The sequence below is a fragment of the Salvia hispanica genome, chromosome 2 (assembly GCF_029641045.1).
Source record: "Salvia hispanica isolate PSC_SH4W2 chromosome 2, Shi_PSC_v1, whole genome shotgun sequence".
NCBI classification, from domain to species: Eukaryota; Viridiplantae; Streptophyta; class Magnoliopsida; order Lamiales; family Lamiaceae; genus Salvia; species Salvia hispanica.
In genome coordinates this window covers 45,225,596-45,238,733 of record NC_142693.1, presented here as the reverse complement: position 1 = coordinate 45,238,733, position 13,138 = coordinate 45,225,596, and the positions used below count along the sequence as shown (strand labels likewise).

General features: G+C 36.3%; 3 non-coding genes and 2 pseudogenes across 3 annotated transcripts; 1 reads left to right on the top strand and 4 right to left on the bottom strand.

Moving 5' to 3' along the window:
- The window catches only part of LOC125196046 (uncharacterized), a 153,624-nt pseudogene that overhangs the window by 17,955 nt on the left and 122,531 nt on the right, over nt 1-13,138 (top strand).
- LOC125202884 (small nucleolar RNA R41) lies at nt 3,410-3,505 on the bottom strand. The gene has a single exon (XR_007173220.2). It is a non-coding gene; the product is annotated as a small nucleolar RNA R41 (small nucleolar RNA).
- LOC125202888 (small nucleolar RNA R16) lies at nt 3,919-3,998 on the bottom strand. The gene has a single exon (XR_007173224.1). It is a non-coding gene; the product is annotated as a small nucleolar RNA R16 (small nucleolar RNA).
- On the bottom strand, nt 4,027-4,111 carry LOC125202886 (small nucleolar RNA R16). The gene has a single exon (XR_007173222.1). It is a non-coding gene; the product is annotated as a small nucleolar RNA R16 (small nucleolar RNA).
- Nucleotides 10,456-11,107, bottom strand: LOC125204165 (uncharacterized; annotated as a pseudogene).

The following is a 13,138-nucleotide window of genomic DNA, read 5'->3' as shown; positions in this document are numbered from 1 at the left end:
TCTCTCGAACAAATTTCCTTAATCACGAAGCGAGATGAAGCAAAGCCGTATTAAACCAAATTAATGGCTAGTCGATTTGTATTGATAGGGTGTAAAAGAACATTAGTAGGAAGCAATACAATATATATTGACATGCAATATGTGATCAATCATTTTGGTTGGAACAATATTAACGAATTGGGAATACATGTCCCTGATAAGCAATTTAAAACTAGGAATCAAGTAAAAATAAACATCTAACCAAACACGCTAATATTCTACATCCCAAGTCAAATAAGAAAGCAAAAAACTAATGTAATAATCAATCTATCACAATGATATGCAACTGCGGAATCCGTGGTAGAGACGGAGCTACGGTGGGGCATGGGGGGCCCTTGGGCCCCTCAGCATTTGAGTTTTCTCAATAAGAGCATCTCCAATGCCGGCTAGCCGATTCGCGTCACTAGCCGGTCGGCTAGCCGAACCATTGCAGCAGGCCAGCCCGAAATCGGCGAAAAAGAGGCGTGGGCTAGCCGATCACGTGGCGCTGGCCGCCATTGTGGCGTGACGATTGGCCAGCGAGATCCCCGTTCGGCTAGCGGCAAACTATAACGGATTCAAGGCATACTAACATTTTTTAATGTATTTTTTTAATAAATTAGTGAGGAGTAGAGTGGCGCGGTGGCTCGTGTGTGGAAGCGCGGATTTTTTTTTATTATGTAATTTTTTTTAATTTTTAGTTAATGTACTTTTTTTGATTTAAATAAAATTATCGAATTTTCCCGTATATGTCTCGTAAATTTAATTCCGTAATTTAATCGTAATTTTAATTCCGTAAATGTAGTATTTTTTGAATTATTTTTATTGCGGCTGGCCTATGGCTGGCCTAAATCTGATGTGGCAGGTGGATTTTTAGTGCTGCTGACGTAGCAGGGAGAGAGAGTGGCTGACCTATGGCTGACCTATTTTCATTGGAGATGCTCTAATATATATATTCAGAAACATTATTCATAAAATTTTATAGCGCAGTTGGCAAGCATTCTCGGCTACGGACTGTAGTTTTCGGGAGTTGCTGGGTTCGAATCTAGGGGAGAAACTTTTAAATATGCCAACGTTACTAATTCATTTCTTGTCTACAAAATTACTCATATTTTTTACCCAATGTTATATTCTAATTCATGACTTTTAAAGATTAAAGTTTGAAAGGATGTTATTTGTTCAATTACTTGTAAAAATACTACGTCATACATTATTGTATTTTAAGCTAATTTTTGTATTAGTAATATAATTAATAGTTTAATCAAAATTTTCTAATATGTATGCTTAGATTAAATTTGCTTGATATACGTTTATTTTTAAGATCTTCTATTTCTAAATGATGAAAAAAAGGCAAAACATAAAATGGTCTTCCTGCAACTAATTACAGTAACAAAATCATCGAGAGATACGTACAACTATTAACAGTGGCAGAGCTAAAAAATTTCTTCTTCTTGGGCCCCATCGCATAATTTCTGGCTCTGCCACTGTTCAGTGGACAGCAATAAAAACAAAGTATAGAAGATTTGGTTCCACATTTCCGTGTGTCAAAACCAGCTTCATGAGCATAAGCGTCGTAGAAAGCAATTTCGCCGTCCAAGCTGTTGAATTTCTTGCCAATGAATGGTTTTACTTTGTCAGAGTAGTCGGGCACACAAGTGATTGCGTATGATATAGAATAAGCTATTTCTATAAAAGAGGAAAGCAATACAAGGTACTAAATCAAGCAAACATGCAATTCAAAATCAGTGTTAAATAAAAACACAAGAAGCACTTCCATGCAAGCACAGAAGCAATACAATATTTAAAGCGATGGAATTGGTCGTCAATTATTAATTTGAGAAAGCAACTTGAGATATTTTAACAACTAACATATGCAATTTCAGCCCAATACGTAAGCAACAGAACATATTTAACCAAGCAATCTGACTTACGAATTTTGTATGGTGTAATAGAACTAGAACAGCTCATTTACGAATTCAACTAGGAAGATACAAATATGAACTCCCTGAGATTTAATCACAAATTCAAAAATTTCATATACGAATTCAACTAGGAAGATACAAATTCGGTAGTTCACATTTCAAATTCGTGAAATTGATTTCACATATCAAAATTTACAACTACACGATTACATAATGGTGAATCACATATCGAAAACCAACAAACTGTAAATACACAATACACGATTAGAATTGCTTCTTACCGTCTACAAAATCAGTGAAATGGATGTCATCGGGAACATCATTCTCCCTGGATTGACTATTGATTGTATATTGAAGGAAGAATTATAGAACACAATGAAAAATAGCATTGGAGATTAAAAGATTTGCAGAGACTAAAAAATAGCGATGGCAGTTTTTTGCTAAAGATTTGATAGATTAATGGCGAAAATAGAAGAAATATAGAAGGAGGAAAGACTGTGATTTGCGTTTAGAGAGAAACTGCTGGAATTAAGATTCCCAGTTATAGCCTTTTGCATTTTTTAAATTATTTTTTTAATAAAATCAAGCCTGCCAAGTGGCATGTTAAAAATGCATCTCAACCAAAATCTAACGGTTGTAGATGGCAGTACAATGTCATCCAAAATAATGTTGTCAAGAGATTAAATTCGTTGATCTTTCGAAATGAGGGATTAATTTCGCTGACCTTTCGAAATATGGGTCCAAGGCATGCGTACTTTTCGAAATAAGGTATTTTTTATTTTTTATGCATTTTCTCTTCTTTTTAGTAATTATTTCGTTCCTAACATTTATTAATTAACCAAATTACCCTCTATAAATTTTTAACACAATTTATAAAAAAATCAGTTTTTCTCCAAACCTTCTTCCGCCGTCCTCCGGTCTCAGCCCCAACGTCTTCATTTTCATCCATCAAGCTCGTATATGTGCTCAAACCAGTCAGTAGAGTGAACGGAAGTATTGTGGATTCAGAGATGGAGGCTATAGAGTCGTTTTGCAGTGGGAGGAGATCGAAACGACGTAGTTCTAAAGTTCTTACGGTGGTGGCGGATTAGGAGGGTTGTGATAGAGTATTAGGAGAAGAGAGTGATGTTAATGGACGTCAAAATCATCGAGTGGAGCAGTGGAAACCTGCTTTGGAATCTATTCACGAGGGAATTTAACTCTAATCAATTTAATTGGAGCTTTCTCCCTCTAAGGTTTTGGATTATCTTTTTTAAATCCTTCACCTGTGCTAAGTAATAATAATGAGCTAAACCGAATTTGGGGTGTGATTCAATCTGTAATCTACCAAGCTCAGATAATTGTAGTCTGGCTTTTAAGCTCGTCATTCAAAAGTCCGATCGGCATTCCTGAACTCGATGGAATAATAACAAACAAATTGAATTGAATAACGTCAAAATAGAGATTAAAAAAGAAAAGAAAATGAAGAGTGGAAAAAGCTCAGAAGGATACATTGGATTGTTTAATCAGAGGGAAAATACTTCTCTCATAAAATAGGTAGTTTTTCAGCATCACAGCCATTCCACGATTAAAACAAAGGAGTAGTAAGTAGATTTCAAATGCTAAAATCATAAATAGAGAGTTTGTTCTGCTCAGAACTCGGATAAACAATCACAAACATTTGTTTCATTTGTCCAGACATAAATTGGATTATTCCTCACAGCAGCACCTATCAAATTCTACAAAACTAAAATTAAAATAATGTATCCAATCAAAACAATGTAAAGAATTACTATAAATCAAAAATAAAACGGTGCATCAATTTAATTTCAGAGATATTTCCAGAAAGAGGAATTTAGAGGACATTCAAACGGCATCAGGTTCTGTCCGCCCGTCCGCTTTCTCTCATCATCGAACACTGTAATTAAATACTTTAACATCAAAAAATTTCGATATCTAAACAATGATTAACAACTAATCAAAACAAAATGCAAAAAATGAAGGCATCAGGTAATAAGCGTTGTTGTAGTCTACATCAAATTCAGCGTAGAATAAACTAATTTCACATCAATTGCCTTTTTCACTAAATAAAACACAGAATATAAGGAATGGCATCGGATAATAAGCGGAGTATTAATTCAACACAGAGATTCAGAGTGTAGGATAAGATTTATAAATCTTCATCTGCCATTTGAAAAATCAGTGATAAAAGGCATTAGTTGGAAACAAAATTGATAAAGAAATTAGGAAGATCGTTTGACACAAAGAAAATAGAAAGATGAGCTGAGAGATGAAGTTGAATGATGAAGGCGGCACCGGAGTCCACTTAAATACTCCCTCTGTCCCGGAGTATTAGACTCACTTCTTTTGGGCACATGATTTAAGGAATTAATATTTAAATAGTTAAAGTGGAGAGAGTAAAGTATGAGAGAGGGAAAAAGTAGGGAAGAGAAGAGAGAAAAAAGTAGGTGGAAAATAAAATAAGATAGATGCTTTTTGCTAAAAAAGAAAATGAGTCTAATATGTTGGGACATCCCAAAAAGGAAAGTTGGTCTAATACCTTGGGACGGAGGGAGTATAAAAATTCAGAAGCTAGGGCTTTTATTCGTACCGAGATTAGCCGCTCTCACAGTCACACAGCGAATAATATTTTCAGATTTTGTTATAATAACTATATAAGTATATATGGAAAGTTTTGAGATAATAAAAAAAATATCATTATGTATTTTTAAATAAAAGTAAAAAAAATGAAAAGATTCTATTTATTTTTATACTCTTTCGGTCTACCAATAAATATTTCATTTCACTTTTACTCTAATTGGTTAATGGACTTTACATTCCACATTTATTGACGGAGGGACAGAAACGAAAAAATAGAATATTTAATGACGGACGGAGAGAGTAATAATTAAAGAAAGTGGAACTGAAAAATAATAAGAATGTTATTATAGGTTTTTTTTTAATAAAGTTAGAAGTGAAACGAGGAATTTCTGAAAAAGAAATAATAATAACATGAATGTTATTATAACAATATAAAAATATATATTATTAGAATCCAATATCTTCTTCGAATTTTTGGAGACAACAAAGTTTTTTTTATGAATAAACTCCAATATATTTAATTTTTTTAATTTAGTATTTTTAATATCTTATTCAAATTTTTGGAGACAACAAAGTTTTCTTATTAGCAGTATTAGTTTATGGTTGTATAATAGTGGTTTAATTTCATAATTTTCATATCATCAACTTGTACCTATAAAAGGCATTAGGTGAAGATGGATATCACATCACAATTCAAAGCATTAGTTTTCTCTCTCATTTGTATAATCGTATTATGGTATTTCTTTGATTTCTTCCGATTGTATGATTGTTATCTCTGAAAGCATTTTTTTATTATTTATTTAATCTAATTAATTTCTAATTTCAATGTATTCACTTTTTGACTTTTCATTTTCTAGTAATCACCATTGGCTAGTCACATGCCTCCACATTCTAGCTTCACTGCTCATCCGGCACAACGCCTCCATAACCGGCAGGCCAAATAGGAAACTTTGGAGAGGTAGTTGTCGACGATGAAGAAGAGGGGTTTTGGGTAGAAAGGGACGATGATGTGACAAGAAGGTTGAGCGAAAAAAACGGCGGGGATGGTTTTGCATTATTGGATGCGTTGTTGAATTATTTTAGACTTTGGGCATTGTAATTCTGACTATTTATAATGTAAAATTGATACAATCATAGAAGCCGAGCCCAGGAGGTCGTTTCCGCAGGAAGCTGAGACGAGAAAGGGACGAGAATGGTGCTCTAGAAGACTCCAGAAACGACCTCCAAGCAGGGGCGGAGGGAGGGTGGGGCCATGGGGGGCCATGGTCCCCCCACCAATTCTTAAAAAAGCCTAAGGGTATTTTAGTAATTTCACATTAATTATAATTTATAATATATACATTATTAAATATAGGTTTCAGCAAAATTTATATGAATTGTTTCCTCTCAGCAAAATATATATGAATCATTCCCTTTAATTTAGCTTTCTCCTTTTGCCGTTTTATAAGTGTAATCTGAATTCTCCTTTTGCCGTTCTATAAGTTTGTAATCTGAAATCTGGTTATCTAGAACTAGGTATATTTCAAAACTTAAATATAATTCAATTGATTTTTCTACATATGTTTTTCTTTGTTTGGCGGCAATAATTATGTAAATTGAGGCCTAAATAATCATATTTCAAGCTCTAAATCAGTACACATAAAATTCAAAGGGGGAGAAAGAAGATAAGCTTATGTAATTCAATGGCTATAGCGGTTCTGTCGTTGGAAATCTTTAACCCCAATTCTTTATTTGATGTGTATGTGTTAATAGTTTTATACTATTTTTATTAATTATTGTTCCTAACTGCAACTTTTTAGATTTGAGCAGATTGTATATTTTGGTTACTTTTTATTGTTTTAGTTGTGAAGTATATAATATGAACTTTATCCTTTTTGTGTATAATTTATATTTTGCTATTCTTAGTATAGAAAATATCAAATATTTTTCAATGGTTTATTTATTAGTTAAGTTGTCATTGATCTTACCTGTTGCCACTGCATAAGTAGAAAGAGCCTTTTCAGCAATGAAGATCATAAAGACTTCTCTATGTAATAGCATGGGCGACCAACTATTGAATGATTGTTTAGTTCCTTACATCGAAAAAGATGTGTTTGTTAAAGTTAGTTACTAATGAAACTAATTTGTGGCGATTTCAGAAGATGAAGAATAGAAGACAAATGTTATGATGTGATTACATTTAACTTTTATATTTTGAACCTTATAATTTAATGTATGTATTTTTTTTGAAGTTTAATTTTGGACCCCCCATGATAAAATTTCTGGCTCCGCCACTGCCTCCAAGGGTGCCACTCAGTCCGGGTGGCTCAACTCTATATCCACTCAGTTCGGGTCAAGTGGAGGACGAGACGTGCATGAGTCTAAGGGAGTCACCGCGGCCCAAGTAGCAAGTCGACAGCAACACGGTTGGAGTCCAGGCATTGTAAGCAGGTCGGGTAGCTTCTCGGATTTTTTTGGCTATTTTTCCAAATTCATGTTATTTCATTTTCTTATTTTAGGGCTAATAAATAGACCCCATAATCGTTTTCTTTCGCTTAGACTTTGATTAATTAAAATTGTACCTTTATGAGTTTTTCTCCTTGAGAGAATTTATCCAACTCCTACTTTGTAGGTTGCTTATTTCATTTCATAGATTTGATGAAGTATAGGTATGCATCCATGACTTGTGTATCCATAAAGTAGTGGCATAGAGTGATCTAACATGGTGATTGGTGAAAGTTGCCTGTGTTTTTCCTCCATTGTTTTAGTAGAGGTCTTGAGGTCCCAAGCTTTATACTCCTCACATACATTTCTTCATCTTCTAATTCTTGCATGCAATCCTCTGGGATCTAGTTTTTTTTTTTCCCTTTTATTTGTGAATATTTAGAGATCAAAGACGATTTGAGCATGTCTTGGGATTATTAAATGAATCTAATTCATATAAATCATTATGATTTGATTAATATCTAGAGCTTAAGTGCCTAATAAGTGTTTAATCATTTGTCTCGGAATTTTTATTTTAACCTTGTGTTTTATTTTTTTTGGTCTATATTTGATTGTTGATCAGATTATTGGACTTAAATTTAACATGAATGAACCCTGATATGTGAGCTAATTGCCTGCATATATTCAGCCAAAAAATATTCTCTCGCATCATATATATCCCTTCTAAAAGAACTTTTTCTAAAAAAATGAAATATGATACCTTTTGTAAGATAAACTAAAAAGGAAAATACGACGTCTACTTTGAAAGAATGAAGTATTATATAAACAAAATATAATGGAGTATTATATAAACAAAACGTTTTACTTTTCAGGTTGTCCCATTTAAAATAAAATACTTTCTAAAATAGAAACAACAATGAGCTAAACCATGGATATATTGGGGCCTAGAAGTGATGTGAATCAAATTGTAGTCCTTTATTGCATTATTTTAACGCACTTTTTAAGGTGAAAAATGGACTCATTTTGATATATTGTAGGACAAAAGACCAAACTATAAGAGAGAGCGGAGAATGAAAACATGGTCCGAATCTGAACAGCAAACAGCCATTTAATATCAATTTCAAATGCTTCTACAAGTCCACCATTGCAGTCACCTTCAAAATAGCTTCGCGTGGATACCTCGCACGCCTCAATCGAAGTCCGGATGAAGAAGATAAGGCTGTTTTACGAAGACTGCGCATGCGGTGCAAAACACGCGACTGAGCAATTGGTACTGGGCCTGTTTTTTGAGCCCTAACTATTTAAATAGCTAGGGCACGACTTCCGATGCATCTTTTGGAGGTTGGAGGCATTTTTAGAGAGAGAGAAAGATGATGGGGTTATGGTGCCCCTTGCACAGCGGAAAACTTGTACAAAACAAATAAATCAGATACGAATTTATTTGACCGATTATGCGATTAATCAATTCACATGTTAAACAGATAATTGCATGCTAGAACGCAAATAATTCATGCTTATAAAATATAAATCCTAAACATGATTTCTACGGTTTAGAGTTACCGATGTTGATTCTCCAAAGAATCGACGATTGCGCGCCTTCTCCACAATGATCTCAAATACTAGACCACAGATCTTCTCTCTGGTTCTCGAACTGTATCTCGATATCAGGGTGGGTTGATCTCATCAAAATACTAAGACTCGAATAAAGAGGACAGAAAATTCTCACGGGGAGAGCTGAAAATTTCGAATCCTTCTGTAGAGAGAGGAGATCGAAAATTTCAAATAAAAATTAAATTGTGTGTCTGTCTCTCTTTTATTCTCCTATTTATATTAAGTTCCTTTTGGGTCCAGACAGGGATCTATGGAAGATTTTGGATATGGGCTCACCCAATTTACTTTTTACTAATTAAATTGAACCCACAATTTAATACAAGCTTTAATTGGAATATTACGAGCAGCCACTACAGAAGTAATATTGAACTCTTCCCATCCAAATCCGAAATTACAAGTAATCTGGGTTTCCGTTGTTTATATTATTTATTTCTCGCGCTTAATATATAAATGTCCATTAATTAATTAATATCTGCTGTGGACTTGATTAATTAATATCTTATTAATTTCAAGAGTGGACTTAGCAAGAAACACTTATTTATTATTCATAGAGTAATAAAACTCCAACTTGCCAGTTTTCCGAATAATAAAACCTTGTTCGAGCTCCTCTTGAGGACATTATCAAACGAGACTCACCTCGCACGCGATTCAACATAATAGCAATCCTAGCACCGCTAGATATTAATCACCACTACCCAATATATCAGGATTATTGGGTTGCGAAAAACCCGCACAATTTGATAAGTCAAAGTAGTGCAAAATCAATACCGTATGCTCAATGCTAACATATGTAGATTAAGAATAGTATTTTATCAAGACCTAGTCTTTCAGTAGATAGCATAAAGACACATCTTGTTGTTAGATCTGTTCAGTGCTATACCACACCAATGTCATCTTATTTCAGTAAGGCTTAGAAATATGCGGACTGGCATTGCAACCTTTCACGATAGGTAGCCAAAGCCTATCTAGGTTGTGAAATTCTTCTCTTTTTTTTTGCAAATTATTGCATAGATCTGACCGTGTTACCTTAAAGTGGACATCGTCCACAACTGCTCTACTAAGCAAAAGACTTAGGCTTTGTTTACTTCTTATGCAATTAAATGTTTGTAAAACATCTTATAAATGCACAAGCAAACAATGTAATAATAATAGTGATTCTATTCATGCGGAACTGCTCGAATAATACTGAATCGGGTTAAAAGTGGATTGTAGAGTTTTATGTATACAAGCAAGATTATATTCGCACGAAACTGCTCGAAACTTGCTTTTCAGTATACCAAACCTAACAAAAGAAGCTTGGAGTCCATTTTTTGGAGGAGGAGGAGGAGGAGGAGGAGGAAGAAGAAGAAGAAGAAGAAGAAGAAGAAGAAGAAGAAGAAGAAGAAGAAGAAGAAGAAGAAGAAGAAGAAGAAGCTTGAGGCTAATTCTTCCCTAATCTTGCCCATATGGTAGCATTTACTTGTTTTCTTGTATTGTTGCCTACTATCAGTGGCTAGATTTTTGGGATTACTCCTAGTTAGTTAGGGAAGCTTGTAAATATGAATCAATGATTGTGTTTTGATTGATTTTCATGTTTTGGTTCTTATCTATGTCTTTATTTTCAATCCGTGTTGGGTTTTTCTGGGAAACTTATCTGGTAATGGCCTCAACTTTAATGTCTTTTTAACTTGGAGTAGGGAGCTAACATAGATAAGGAACCCTAGGCTAAAACTGATCAGGGGATAGTCCGGGGATCTTGTGTGTTGAACGTTCTTATAAGCTAATCCTGAGCATGCTATGCGACTGTAGGAGTTAGGGGTTGGTGAGTAATAACACCTAATTCTGTCTCAAAGCAAAATGAGTGTCTTGTTTACTTTCCCATACAAAAGATATAGCACGAAGATGCTGACCTTGCGATTTCTCATTTGCGATATTGTTGAACGATAAGTCCACCAAAAGAATGACCTAACAAGACTGGTGGTAACCTAATTTGGTTGTGAATGAAGTGAGCCACGTCGGCAGCATGGGTCTACTGCAGATAAAGAGTTAGAAGCCGTTAACAAGTCCTTGTTTCCGTTGAGTTAAGCTTTGATGAGTATACCTGGAGTGAACCTGCTACTGCACCATCAGGTGCATCACTTTCTCCCTGTTCAGAATCAAATTCCCAATTCTAGTTAATCTTAATTCACTTAAAAATAGAAAATTTTACCAATTTTGCACAAGCTTCTTTTAGGTCAAATAAAATTCCCCTAAAAATGATTGAATACCTGAGCGAGCAAGCTAAGAGCGTAGCAATCAAATCCATTTCGAGAAAAGAAGGGCAGCCAGTGTTCAGCCCAGCACCACACCGCATGAAAACTTCCGTGCACGAATACTAGCGGCGGCTGCTTCTGATCGATTTTCGGAAGGCCTTTTTGGAAGATGATCTCGATGTTGGAACCGGAAGGGAGCTTGTGAAATTGGCTAGACTATCCTTTCTTTAGTTCGTAAGGTACCCGCATTTTGTATTTGTAATTGTTGCTCATTCCAAAGTGAGAATTGCTTGTGAGAACTGCGAGGCCAATGACCGCCATTGTTGATAAAAGGAGAAGATGTCGTACAGCGCTCAGTGATGAACTCAAGTACTGTATAAGAATAAGATTGTGGGTAACGGGGAATGCATATTTTACCTTTTTATCTTGTAAATTAGTCTTCTTGATTTCAAACAAACTAGGGTTAGAGCATCCACAATGGTAAATAGGTCAGTCATAGGCTAGCCACATCATCGGAACTATTAAAAAAATGACTAAATTTACGGAATTAAACACAACATACGAAATTAAATTTTCGATGAGCATCCACAATGGTAAATAGGTCAGTCATAGGCTAGCCACATCATCAGAACTATTAAAAAGATGACTAAATTTACGGAATTAAACACAAAATACGGAATTAAATTTACGACACATATATGGAAAAATTCATTAATTTTATTTAAATAAAAAAAAGTACATTAACTAAAAAATAAAAAAAATTACATAATAAAAAAATTTCGGGCTTCCACACACGACCCGCCCCACTCTACTCCTCGTCGCCGTCGCCGTCGCCGTCGTCCTCGCCGCCACCCGGGACCCCGACATCTGAGTCCGCGTCTGATCCCCCCAACTATGCCGCGGCGGTATCCAAATCGACCCGCATGCTCTCGAGCATTGAGTGAAGAGACCTCTTCTCCACGGGTCATTTGCCTCCCTCCATTCAGCTAAGATCTTGTGCATCTGTTTACGCGTTTGTTGACGCGCGTAGAAGCCAAGCTCGGCTGTCGACTTGCCAGCAGGGGGGATGCCGACTGGACCTCCTGGACCCCTGGGCGACTCCCCTCGCTGCCCGTTGCGCCCTCCTCTGACCAATCGGGCGAGTGCGGCGAGCGAAGGATGGAGGGGATGGGAACTCCTGAACACCCTCGGGGAGGTCGTGGGAACCGCCACTGCTGCCGCTGTAATCACCGGCATAGTTCAGCCGCTGCTTCTTCGGCCAGCCAGCATCGACACCCGCCCGGAACTTCTCGGAATCCATCAGCATTAGATAGCAGTTCTAGTAGATGAATTCCTTATACAGCCCCGGCACGGGGAAGGCTTTCTCCGCTATCCTCCTGCAATCCTCGTCAGTCTGGCCACTGGTCTTCATGCGGAGGGCATTGGTGTACAAGCCCGCAAATCGGGAGACCACAACCCTGATTCGCTCCCATCTCTTCTGGCACTCCTCCCCGGTGTATGCCTTCCCATGCGGGCAATTCCTCTTGTAGGCTGCTGCAATTTTAGCCCACATGTTGACGATCCTCTGATTGTTCGAAACGAGGGGATCATCGCAAACAGAGATCCAAGCCTTTAACAGCGCGACGTTCATCAGCCGTCCACTTCCTCCGTACACTGTCGTCATCAACCGGCTGCGACGACTTGCCTACCACCTTTTTGTCACGACCGCCCTTCTAGGGTATAATAAATGCAGCGATCGCGACCAATGCGGACTTAAATGCAACAAGAACATAGGATAGGGTTTCAAAAAGGGTTTGACCAAAGTAATTAATGAACAATTAATACAATAAGGCAACGGCTTGACAATGAAATCCAATGAAGAATAGATACCACAATTTATGCTCAAAACGATAAGGGTTTAATATAATCCAAAATGTATCATGTCTCGATATTCTAAACAAAATGGAATAAGTTCAATTCAAACAAACGATAAGAAGTTCATGTTTCAGCAGTAGCAACCAAGAGAAAAGTGAAGTCATGTATGAAGACACAGCTCCACTCGATGTTTCAAAATGATCATATTATTATTCAATTTATTTGCTCAATACCGCCAACCGCTCGTCGCCGCTCAACCTGCACATAGGGAAAACACATGCAGTGCTGAGTATTTTAAACATACTCAGTGGACTCATGCCAAAACATTTTAATACATATGCCATCCTTACCACATGAACTCGAGTTTGCAACTATAAAAGAATATCATCGAGTATCACAAAATAATTTCAGAGAATGGCCAGTCAAATAATTTATCCCATTTTCTCAACAATTCCATAGTGCTACGAAAGTGTGGCCACACTATTCGCCCACGAGACC